The 13,420-nt window shown below is 39.5% G+C and overlaps 1 protein-coding gene across 4 annotated transcripts in view; it reads left to right on the top strand.

Annotated features, from left to right (window-relative positions):
• mgat4c (mgat4 family member C) overlaps positions 1-13,420 on the top strand; it is a 195,330-nt gene that overhangs the window by 68,431 nt on the left and 113,479 nt on the right. For 3 of the 4 annotated variants that reach the window (XM_066685474.1, XM_066685473.1, XM_066685475.1), the window contains one exon: positions 2,414-2,487. The exons of the other annotated variant lie outside the window; for it this stretch is intronic. The gene's annotated coding sequence lies outside the window, so the exon portion shown is untranslated. The remainder of the gene's footprint in view (positions 1-2,413; positions 2,488-13,420) is intronic. 4 annotated transcript variants of the gene reach the window in all.

The following is a 13,420-nucleotide window of genomic DNA, read 5'->3' as shown; positions in this document are numbered from 1 at the left end:
ATATAGAGTCCTTCCAAGGAATAACCTACACAAATGTCTTGTAAAATCCCTCTAGTTACAGTCGCAGTGCTTTTTATTTGACTCAACGGCAGCTCGTAACATCACACTGAGGTATTCTGAAGAAGTTCATACGCTCCTTGGGTCGATGGTGGATGAAAATCTCCAGCGAGAGCCAGATGATGCAAGAAGGAAAACTGATCTATGAGAACTGGGGAGCGGAGCCTTTGTTCAGTCCAAAAAAGACAAAATCAAGACACACAGCATCTAACTTTACCGACGGGGTTGTGGGTTTCGAAGCCCACGGTTCCGTTAGAGACCTAATACAGACAGATATATATATATATCTGTATGAGGTCTATAGCTATATGATACATGTGGCCTATAAAAATGCACCAAATGGTTGAGGGTATTTGGGTTATGTATCCAACAGCAAAAAAAAATATGTTGTGCCAGACTATCCTTCGTTAACTTGGTGTGACAGTCTTGTGTATAAACTTTAGGGTCATTGGTTCTAATCAATAGGATTTTGTTTAGTTTTAAATGCTGCGGTGTATGTGTGTGTGTGTGTGTGTATGTTTGTGTTTGTGTTTGTGTGTGTGTGTGTGTGTGTGTGTGTTTGTGTTTGTGTGTGTGTGTGTTTGTGTGTTTGTGTGTTTGTGTGTGTGTGTGTGTGTGTGTGTGTGTGTGTGTGTGTTTGTTCTGCAGCTACAGTGCTTGGCTAAATATGTTCTCACTGCACATGCTGTAACTTCCTGACACTGCTTTTCAGAACATGAAAAGCACATGATTCATGTTCAACCTTCGCTATCTCCAGCTCAGTTCTGAGCGAGGGCTCTTCCACACATTGTTCACCTAGGGTTCAGGCATTAGTTCAGGCAGAGTTTGATTCCTATGAACATGCGCTCGTGCACTAATCACAGAGCAGCAGGCATGTTGCTTTTTCAGACAGATAACCAAGGGGAGATTAGCGCTAACAATCAGCCGCCAGCGTTTTCCTTTCTCCTTTTTTCTCTCTCCCTCCCTCTTTCTCTCCTCCCAAAACAAGCCCAGGCTTTTATTTTTTTTCTGAAGCTGCATTAGTTTCAACCCGAGATGACTGGAGGCTCTTTTTTTAGCAGCTGAAGAGGTGCACTGAGGTCATGAGCTCGTCTCCTCCATTCTCTCTTGCTCACACTACGTCTTTTTCACAGTCTCTCTTTCTCTCTCGCTCTCTCACTCTGTCTCTTCTCACAAGAGAAGAAGACGATGATGATGGAGAAAAGGAGGAGGTTTTCCAGAGTGCAGTACCCTCTCTGACTCCTCACCAGCCTCAAAGGATTCTGGGAAATGATTAAAGAGAAGGGGTGAGATGAAAGTGGCTGTTGAAAGCTGGAGAGGGAGGAGGAGGGTGATGGGTGTCTTTTTTAAGAACAGGTGGATTTTTCAGGTCTAGTTTGGAAAAGAGAGAAGAAAAGGAAAGTGTTATTCCCTCCCACTGAAGCGGTCGTAACGCGGAGGGCGGCGCGTGCATAGTCACACTCTCCTGGCCCTGATGTGCTTTGTATTTTGTATTTTTGCGGCGTGTTAAGAGTGTGACTCTTCCAGTTACAGCGGCCCCGGGCTGAACATGGAGCGAGTCAAAATAAAAATCCTTTGAAAATGAGGTCATCTGCACTTATCCTCTGATCTGGTCATTCTTCATTTCTCAGACATGTGGCGTGAAGAGGGATTTATCATAGCAACCGGCTTTGAACTAACAAAATCACAAACAAACGAAAGGAAGGATCGATCTTGAGTGTCTCTCAGAATGATGAACTGGCACTTCTGTGGAAAATCAATGGCTTTTTCTCTCTCTCCTTTTTTCTCTTTTTCTTTAGCCCTTTCTCTCTCTCTCTTTCTTCCCCCACACTTCTCTCTCTCTCTCTCTCTCTCTCTCTCTCTCTCTCTCTCTCTCTTTCTTCCCCCACACTTCTCTCTCACTATTTCTTTCTCTTTCCTTTAGCTCCCTTTTTTGTCTGCCTCTCACTCCTTTCCTTGTTTTCACATCTCTCCCACCTCTTTTTCTTGTGCTCTTTCTCTCTTTCTCCCACCTCTCTTCCTGTTTCTTCATCCTTTCTTCATATCTCTCTCTCTCCCTTTGTCTTCCTGTCTCTCCCTCTTGCTTTATCTTTTGCTCGCTAGCATACATCTCCCCCTCTTTTTCTTCAGTGCGCTCTCCCTCTCTCTCGTTCTCTCTCTGTATCTTTATTTATCTTTCTCTCTCCCACACCTTCCTGCTCTCTTTCTCCCATTTTTTTCAGTTTTCCTCCCCTTCTTACCTCCCCCTTTCTGTCTTTGCGCTTTTTTTTGTGTGTAAATTTTAACCATGTTTCTCTCTCTCTCTCTCTCTCTCTCTCTCTCTCTCTCTCTCTCTCTCTCTCTCTCTGCCCCACAGTCTTGAAAATGCCTGGCATTTTGATCTGTGGAGAAAGCCTGGACCAATAATGGCCCATAGGATAAGCAATATAAGTAAGTGCAGCTGGATATATTTACAGTGGTATTGACTTCCCCCTCCTTGTATCTGTCCTGCTCTTTGTGGTGCATGCTTATTGGCTACGCGTCTTAAAACCGCATCGACTCGCTGTACTTTTAGTCTCTGTGGGAGGCTCTTGATTAACACAAGTGTAAAAAAGATACAAGGCACTCCCACCACAGAGGCTTAGATCTTCTTTTCTGGGTCAGGGTCCCATATTTATTTCACAGACCATAACACTCGTGGTCCTTTATAGTGCCACACTTTTAAGGATAACGTTACGTTATGAAATGTTTTCGTTTATGCTGCAGTGTCAGAAAGAAGGTTCTGTACAGGTATGCTGTGTTCAGCGGACTGAAGGTCTATATTCTGTACACCACATTCTCACTGCCATGTGGAAAAGTGGGGGTTTGATAATGTACAGAAAATGAAATTTATTTAGAAAAGCCACTTAAAAGCAACAATTTCAGGGTCCAATCCCTGTGACCTCTTAAAAAGTTCTTTTTTTTTTTTTTTTGTAATTTCCCTAAGTAATATCTTCTAAGGTTATTACACATCCGTTCATACCCACTGTACTCATTTAATTATAATACTGCTGTAACTACTGAACATAACACATATTCTAAAAAAGTAAACTGAAGATGGGAATGTGAAGGGGAGACAGAAAAAAAGAGTGTGTGTGACTGTGACAGCTGGAGGAAGTTCCTTCAATCTTTCCTTGCCGTTACTGAGAGAGCCGTCACCCACACACATAGGCACATGCACACACACACACACACACACACACACACACACACACACACACACACACAGAGAGAGAGGGAGAAATATAATAAGAGACTGAGAGAGAGACACAGTGAAAGGCAGGACGAGGGAGACATATATCATGAGAGAGAAGAGGGAGAAAGTGTGGACAGGGACAGAATGATGGAGAAAGACAGAGGCACAGGATGAGGGAGAGACATGATGAGAGAGAGAAAGAGTGAGGTAAAATGAGGGGCAGGGACAATGAGGGAGAGAAAGTGGAGAGGTAGGAGAGTGAGTGCGAGAGAGCAGGGGAGTGTGGCAGATGGGGGAGGGGAGGGAGTCAGATTAAGGTGATCCTACCCGGTGGTTTCTATAGGAACCCAATTGGAGTAACAGTGAAATGTGGTGTTTTTGTTTTTTTTTCTGTTAAATGAGCATTCAGGTCTTTTATTATCCTGATCATTGTCCACTCTCAGTCTGATATGAGCATATGTGCCAAAACCACTTTGTGTGCTTCATTAGAGCAGGTGAAATTGGCTCAAATTTAAAGAGGCCAATTCCTGAAGATGCTGGAATATGTTAAAGGCTTAGATCCAAGTGTGTCCACTTTAGCCAAGACAGTAGTCAGCAGTAGGGAAGTGTTTGTAGCCTTTGTTGCTAATTAGTATAATTCATTCATTCATTATCTGTAACCGCTTATCCAATTCAGGGTCATGGTGGGTCCAGAGCCTACCTGGAATCATTGGGCGCAAGGCGCGAATACACCCTGGAGGGGGCGCCAGTCCTTCACAGGGCAACACAGACACACACACACATTCACTCACACACTCACACCTATGGACACTTTTTTGAGTCTCCAATCCACCTACCAACGTGTGTTTTTGGACTGTGGGAGGGAACCGGAGCACCCAGAGGAAACCCACGCAGACACGGGGAGAACACACCGACTCCTCACAGACAGTCACCCGGAGCGGGAATCGAACCCACAACCTCCAGGTCCCTGGAAATGTATGACTGCGACACTACCTGCTGCTAATTAGTATAATATAATATAATATAATATACTTCCTGCACTCATACTCTGTTCTTTCAGCTCCACTGACCACACAGGAGCACATTGTAGTTCTACAGTTACAGTTTGTAGTTCATCTGTTGCTCCCAAGGGCCACCACAGTGCAGGTGTGATTTGGGTTGTGGCTACAGTGACACTAACATCATGGTTGTGTTTTAGTGTGTGCTGTGCTGGAATGAATGGATCAGACACAGCAGTGCTGCTGTTTTTTTAAACCCCTCATTGTCACTACTCACAAGTCATTTTTTGCAAAGTCCAAGTGAAATCTGAAGTCTCTTATGGTTGAAAAGCTTATTCACGCTTATTTATGATCACTTTTAAAAGTCTACTTTAATGAAGGTTACATTTTACAGTATTTGAGCTGTTCTTCTGCACTACAGGACACATGGTGGTGTTTGTGTTAAACATAGTTTGTCACTTGGACTGTGTAGCCCAAGCATCGTGTGAAACATTTTTTTAGTGTTTGAAGAGATTGTTGGGCAAGTTGTGGCACACTTACTGCATCTGGTGAAATGGGCTCCTGTCGTGCTCCAGCTCTGAGTCTGACTCACAGAACTGTGGAACAATTAAGTAGGACAGCACGTCTGCGCACCTGATCTCGCACGCGGGAATTAACAGTGTCCGAGTGGGCCTTGGTCCAGTTTGGAAAATACCATTGGTTAGTGGACATTAATTTTATTGCTAAGCAAATAACAAATTAAATAAATTACAAAAAAAATTATTTTAAAAATGTAATCATTTAAAAAAAAAATAATAATAAAATACATGAAATAAAGATTGTTACTGAGTCCAAGTCAAGTCAGAGTCATTTGAGGGTGAATCTCAAGTCAAATCTGAAATCTCTGAGCAACTTGTGATTTCTGAGTCTCAAAATTGAGTCCTCATCTCTGCCATTGATGAAGTACTAGAGGACAGCCAACACATCTGCATCTACAGAGCTGCTACTGTCTCTGATTTTAGATCTAAAAGGTGGACCAAAAGGTGTGTTAAAGTGGACAGTGAGTGGACACAGAGTTTAAAAACTCCAGAAACATTGCTGTGTCTGTACCAGCACACCACCACCAAAATCATATCTGCTCTGTGGGGGTCCTGAGCATTGACGAGCAGGGAGTAATGTGGATGAGAAACAGGTGGACTACAGTCTGTAACTGTAGAACTACAAACCTTTATGGTCAGTGGAGCTGAGAAAATGTACAATGAAAGTAGAAACAAGTAGGTGGTCATAATATTGTGACTCGAAGTGGTGTATAATATAATATAATATAATATAATATAATAAAGTCCTGTATTATTTCCTTTTCAAGTTAATAAATACACAGTCACCTAGAGACCAGGATATTTTTAGGGATTCTGTTCTAAACCTATGCAGTGAACATGGAAACTTCTCTATGGGACCCACTCAATGGAGCATGAACAGTTTGGTTCTTTATCTTGTAAGTTACACTTTATAAGAAAAAAAAAAAAAAAACAAGACTAGGCCAGCCTAGTTTAGCCAGACAGCCATTAGCCATATAGCCATCATCACAGAAGTGTTTCTGGCATTTCAAAAACAGGAAAGCACAAAATACATCCTTGTCATTGAAGGTGTATATTTTTGTCACTGGAGAAGCTTTGGTGCTTTGTTTGGTGTCTTTGTTTACATGTGTTTTTTTTGTGTGTGTGTTGTACAGAAATAGGACTAATAAATGCAGAAATTAAGTTCTGGAATTCCAGGGGCAGTGATTGTTAGGACTGAGGATGCTCAAAGTTTGTCCAAACAACAGGCATAACGAATATGCAAGTCCTGTAAACTTTAAAAAAAAATTAAAAATTAAAAATTAGACCAAAATTCAACGACTCAAGTTTGCTCAACTTTAAACAAACAGCAGGTCAATTTATCAGCAATAACTAAGAGTTCAATAAATATTTATGATCAGTGATTTATGGCAATGAAGCAACATGCATAAACACACAAAATGAATGTTTTGATTCTAAAGTATTAGAACAACTAACAATTGTAAGCACATGATGTCTTCTCACACCTCACTGTAATTATGCAGGTACAGTTCTACTTGTTCTGTCTGCTACAGCCAAAATACATTCTCTGAATAGGAAGATTAAGTGAAGTTTTAAGGAGCACATGTGCAGTTACAGTAAAGCATGTGAAGTTTAAATTGCACAGCTATAAGGGGTTTAATAAACACACTAACGCCACAAAATGTCTCCCCACCACTCCTCTTTCCAGTAGTTCAGGCAAAGACACACACTGACGTGAAATAAGACAAACTGAGCAGTCCTCTTCTCCGTGTTCGTACTCGCACATGTGCATTTCAACATTAGGAGTCAGTCAGTGAGGGAAAATGCCTCTTCTAGGCCGGCCTGGTCGGCGGTTCGGCAAAAATACTCCGATTCATAAATACTGTTAGCTGTATTTATTGTGAACCTGACTGACTGCTCTGTTAGTGTATGAGCTAATAGACTTATAAAACTGCACTGTATTCAGTTACAGTGTGAGAGCACTGTTAATATCATGGCTTTATTGAATACGATGCTGAGTGGAGTGTTCTGGAGTACTAAGCAGCTGTTCCCTATTAAAAGCACTAATGCACACTGGAGTAGCTTCACCACCATAGTCTCACCCTCTTATCCATCAGTCTTTACCAACATCTCCTTTATTCTTCTCTGTGGGAGACAAGGATTTAAAAGGGGAGTAGGAAATGAAGACAATCATACTGAAGGTTTGTACAGTGTGGTCATTATGTGAAACCAATTACATGAAACAGAATTATTATGTATTTGATATATCCATGCCCTGACTATTAAACATCATAAAACTTCATAACAACTGGACTGGACAAGCTTCCCAGAGCTATGAACTGATTTATTTTTTTGCTAGAAATGACAGCTTACTTTTAAAATGAAACAAAAGACTGCTTGATTCCATCTGTAATTTTTTTTTACAAAAAAAAAACAAAAAGGGTCATTTTACCTTAAAATTACAGCTTCAAAATCATTGTGATGCTTCACTGTGCTGTAATAGGGAGAATAGAGCCTCTCTTGTTGTTACTCCAGCTTGAGAAATGCAAGAACTGCTCTGTGTAACTTTTGGAGGTATAATTCCTAAGGCTTATGGACAGTGATCTTCAGTAAATAGTTGTACATTTTAAAGTTTCACATTAGATAGAACGAGATAATCTGGTCCAAAAAACAAAAACAAAAAACAAAAAAACACATTTGAACTCCAGCTATGATTATATTTCATTGTGACTGAAATGTTCTTGCTGCTCAGTTTTTAGTGAAGATGTGTAATAGCAATTATCTTTTATTTATTTATTTATTTATTTTATTGTTCTTTTTTTTTTGGCCACTGTAGTGGAGTATGGACCAGATCAAGAAAAGAAAAATTTAAGACTCTCCACTCTGATGATGAATTTTGGGACAGGACCCACATTCCACGCTACACCACCAAAAACCAAAAAACATCTTAAGCCTGAAATTACATTGATTGATGCCCTCTATTTAAAATAAAGCAATTACTAAAGCATATCTCCTGTTTATTAGATTTTATTATAACATAAACATATATGTTCACACTGAGAAGCTATATCTCCCCTGGTAAGACAAGTGGTGCTTCTTAAAGGTGACATTCATGATTTTAATTATTATTATTTTTTTTTATAAAACGCTGAGGAGGTTTCCTCACCATATGCTTTTCTCCAGGCTGTGTGTGTGTGTGTGTGTGTGTGTGTGTGCTTGAACTCAGTCTAATGTGTTTTTACGAAGCCCCAGTGTAAATTTACAAAAGAAAAAAAAATATAAATCAATGGGTTGATTGGTCCAGTATCTCTCTCTCTCTCTCTCTCTCTGCCTCTATCTCTGTCTCTCTCTCTCTTTCTGTCTCTATCTCTGTCTCTCTCTCTCTTTCTGTCTCTATCTCTCTGTCTCTCTCTCTCTGTCTCTATCTCTCTCTATTTATATATATATGTGTGTGTGTGTGTGTGTGTGTGTGTGTGTTTGCTCACGGCATGGAAACAACATCTGGATGTGTTTAGACAGCTAAGAAACCCCCAAAAGTTGAAATGCACAAACTGAGATTAGGATATGGCTCTGTTCCTGCTCCATAGGTGGGTAATATTGGCTTATTTTTGCTGTAGATGGAACTGACTCTACATTTGAGAGCCTGCTAAGTGGATGCAAGTAATCCCAGCTGGAATGTGCTACAAAACTAAACAACTTGAATAAAAATATGAGAAAAAATTTCACCTGTGGTCCATGAAGTGGTAATATGACAAAGTATTTAATAATTGTCACCATGAATCCAGTACTCCAGTCTCAGGAAAAACTCTCTCTGGTGGTATGTTTCTCTGTCACTGTATGGGACCCTCAAGGGTAGGTCTTCAGTACGGGAACATATATTGCCAAATGTATTCGCTCGTCTGCCTTCACACATATGAAATTGAGTGACATCCCATTCTTAATCCATAGGGTGTAATATGATCTGGGCCCACCCTTGGCAGCTATAACAGTTCCATCTATTTTGGGAAAGCTTTCCGCAAGGTTTAGGAATATGTTTATGGGAATTTTTGATCATTCTATTTGTGAGGTCAGACATTGATGTTGGACAAGAAGGCCAGATTCACAGTCTCTGCTCTAATTAATGCCAATGGAATTCTACTGGGTCAGGACTCTCTGCAGACCAATAAAGTTCTTTCACACCAAACTGGAACGCATATCCATGTCTTTATGGTCTGTACATTGTGCACTGGTGCGCAGTCATGTTGGAACAACAATGTGCCTCAGCATCCTCCGACCCCACTCTGTCGTTTTATGTGGCTGAGTTGCTGTAGTTTCCAATCACTTTGTTATAATACAACTGACAGTTGTGAAATATTTGGTAGCAAGGAAATTTCATGACTTGACTTGTTGAACAGGTGGCATCCTATCACAGTACTACACTGGAATTCAAAGAGCTTCTGAGAGCGACCCATTTTTTTTCACAAATGTTTGTAGAAGCTGTCTGCATGCCTAGGTGCATGGTTTTATACAACAGTGGCCATGGAAGTGATTGGAACACTTGAATTCAGTGATCTTCAATGGGTGAGTGAATCCTTTTGGTAATATAGTTTGATTAGACGATGTTTAATCTTAACTTTAGATGAAGTGGCATTAACTTCACACTCCAAGCTTTTTATTTCTGTGTTTTAATGAAAACTATTCTGATATGTAAACATTCAAATATCACTCTTCCCTTCAGAAAAGGTACAAAAACTTAAGGTAACTACAATATACACAGCTGGACTTTAAGACCACTCGTTCCTCAGAGAGTTTATTTACCCTGTACCTTCAGTGAACAAAATGTACCTGCAATTTTTTCAGAAAGCATAGAACACTTAAAGTTCTCAAAGAGGTTCTCAAAGCAGTCCTCAGGGCCCCCTACACAGCACTGTCTGCAATTCTCCTCCAACACAACTCACATAACTTTAAGCTATGAACCATCTGGACGTCCCAAAAGAACAATTTGAGACCACCTCCATTAAACAACTAAATGTCCTTTAAAAAAAGGGATTTGTGAAGTATAAAGACCACTTATGCTATAAAAAAGCATAAACGGCGTACTAACAAGTGGCCAATGAGATGTCTGTCCATAATGGTGTCTATTGTAGGTACTGGTGTTAGATTTGTCCTTTTTTGTCTGTCCATCAAAATAGTATCCAATTGAAAACGTATAGGTCTCACATGCCTTGTTTATAACATGTCCTGAGTGATCAGCACAAATTACAAGTATGAACAATACCACTGTGTTACATAAACTATTATGCTTTTTTTTCTTATGTTTGTCTATGTTATGTTTGTTTCACAGTCAAGTTCTGAAGAACTATATGCCCCTTAATTTAAATCGTGACATTGATCGAGGGGACCTTAGGCTCCTGAACGGCTGCTCCAGGCTGTCCCTTTTTATTGGTCAGTGCTCTCTTTGAAATGATAAAAGCCGTGTGTGACCAAGTGAACACCTGTGTCTGAAACAACACATTTCATCGAGTTTTTTTTAGGATTTCATGAATAATATATATTTTCTAATATATAATAAATATAATTTAATAATAACATATAATTACAAATATATAATAATCATGAATACAATAAGAATAAAAGCATTGATATTCTATTGTGGTAAATTCCTTGCATGAGATAAAATAACAGATATAGATTAGCCTCAGGGGGCTTGTAAACAAAGAGCTTGCAATGGTTGGAAATTTATTTGTTGAGACCCCTCCTGCTCAACAGTGTGGGGCAGATATGGAGATGTTGCCCTATCCTAAGACACACACACACACAAACACACACACACACACACACACACACAGTAAATATCAATATGGATTTACAAGTCTCCCTGCAGCAGGGTCCTCAGCTAATTAAAAGTGTGATCAGTCAGCAGTGTAAAAACACAATGCAGAGACGCATGTGTGAACGCAAGCGGGTAGAGTTTTATTAAACAAAGAGAGTTAATTAGGTCAGGATCGTTCTCCTAATAAAATACACACACACCGCACACATACAAGCGTTTGCTGTTGAAGCTCCTTGCCTCTTGTTGGCAGGGAATGGAGGGAGGTGTTTGTTCTCTTTTATGTTTCTTTAATCTGAAACCTTGCTGTAATTGGATTCTCTGTATTTCCTGAATCCGCTTTTGGTTTCAGTGATTAAATTGAACCTAACCTTTCATTTCATCTTCCAGGTTTTCATCATGTACCATCCAACATAAAACACTGTGTATGTTTGCAGTTTTCTTTGTTTTTTTGTTATAACCAGGCATTTTTCTCCATCCTGACATGCTCCACCTTAAGCACTAGCACCATGGACAGCTCCATGGATCTCCATTGCAAAGCTAAGCAGCATGAAGCTCCTCTCCCTCTATGTTGTTCCCCAAGGGCAAGAAAACAACATTCATCTGCATAGCAATGTTATGAGGAAAAATAACACAGCAGCATCACACATTGTTTGTCCAATTTTCTACAGTAATGTGCAAAAGAGACCACACTTTCCCGATATAAAGGAACACTGGGTATATTTGATCAAAAAACTACAGCTTCAAAGTTATTGTGATATTTCACTGACCTGTAATAAGGAGAATAGAGCCTCTGTCCTTGCTACTCTGGTCTCAGCACTGCAGAAATTATGTAACTTTTAGAGGAGGTTAGAAAAGGTTTACATATTAGGGTAAGTTACCATATTTCTGGCTGTTTTAATCATGGAAGATGATCAAACTAAAAAGTGAAGATCAGCCTTACTCTTTAATGACATAGAAAATTTTAATACTTATTATAATAATTTGTATTAACCCAATAATTGATTTCTTCAATTTCAGCTTCTCATGCGAGGAGTCACCACAGCAAATAAAAAACAACCTGCACAGTCAACATTTTTTTTTTTTTTTTTTTGCACAGTATAGAAAAAAAAAGAAACAGTAGAAAGTAAAACTATGTGCAGGGAAGCCCAAAAGGGCTTCATTCGTTCATTCATTCATTCATTATCTGTGTCTTTATCTGTAACCACTTATCCAGTTCAGGGTCGCAGTGGGTCCAGAGCCTAACTGGAATCATTGGGCGCAATGCGGGAATGCACCCTGGAGGGGGCGCCAGTCCTTCACAGGGCAACACAGACACACACAAACATTCACTCACACACTCACACCTAAGGACAATTTTGATATCAATAAAAACACAAAACAAACCAACAAATGTTCATCTACACACACACATTCATATCGATACATATACACATATAAAGTGTACATATATATAAACTCATATGTGTATGAATCTAAACATAAAAGAACATGAGCTTTGAGCTATATTTTAAAGTTGTAAGATTATTAAAATTTTTAGATAAGGCCACAGGCTGTTCCAGATTGATGGTCCTTGATAAGATAGGGTAAACTGACCAATAGATATCCTATAGAAAGCTTTATGAAGATCGGTAGAAGAACATTTACAGTTAAGATGTACACACTTCCTTGTGGATCATGGATAACCTGTGATTGAATGGATCGTTTGCCAGTTTGGGAGTCTCATGAACAGCAAAGTTGAATCTTAACTTTGTGGAGTACAGTTTAACTGTGTATAGTAATAATATACTGACTAAGCAGCTTTGTTTCATGTGAACAAAGTGTGTGGATAAAACAGTTACGGTTTGTAAACACTGTGCACCAGAGGCTATATTTCATGGGGCCTGGGTGCCAAATGGATAATAATGTAATAAAAAAAAAAATGAGCATGCTGTTAGCCAAGGCTTCCCTTGTTCTCAGCATGTGGTTACACCCATTATGAACTCTTCTTTGACGTACGCTACAATACCTTTAAACTGAAAGCTTGTTGTTTTACGGTTGTGTCCTTTTCTTTTTTAGTGAAAAACAATCCGCTCTGTAACTCAAAAAGTGTGATATCCAAGCAACAGAGAAAACAACATAAAAGTCAACTGGCTTTTTCAAAAAAAAAATAATAGTAATAACAACAGCAAAAAAGTTATATTTTATATTAAACCTTTAGTCCATATTTTTAATATTTTACAAAAAGTCTGATTCTTCAAACACATATCAAAGTGAATCCTTATTTATATACTGTTGTAGTAGCCACTTGCCTGTGTATGATTACAGTAGTGATGGCTTCTCTCAGGCTGTGTTCAGCTTGTCTGTTTATGTTGAACAATGTGTAGTAAGAATGTGCAGTTTAGATGACCACAGTGCATAGGGCTATCTGTGCCCCTCAGGAATCAAAACTGACCCTGTTTTTCAGTGCAGCGGTCAGCATTTACCCCCCACAAGGCTCTTTTTCAAAAGACCACTTCGACTTCTGCTCTATTAAAGGCGACATGGGCTGTGTTCTTCTGTTTTGGTTTTATAAAGCCAGTGTGCATTTACTGTCCGCAGGGTCAGACAGGGGAGAGCTGCACTGAGAGACCTTCATTTCAGACGCATGTGGGTGTTACAGAACTCTGTCCTAAAACAACATTTGTTATCGTTATTATATAAGACATTACTAAATCAGTCTGGCAGACTACAGGATTAGTAGCATTCCTGTATTAACCTATCAATTAAAACTGGATGATATAGCTAAAATGTATATATATATACA

This window comes from Hoplias malabaricus, chromosome 11 (genome assembly GCF_029633855.1).
Source record: "Hoplias malabaricus isolate fHopMal1 chromosome 11, fHopMal1.hap1, whole genome shotgun sequence".
NCBI lineage: Eukaryota > Metazoa > Chordata > Actinopteri > Characiformes > Erythrinidae > Hoplias > Hoplias malabaricus.
This window is presented reverse-complemented; position numbering and strand designations above follow the sequence as displayed.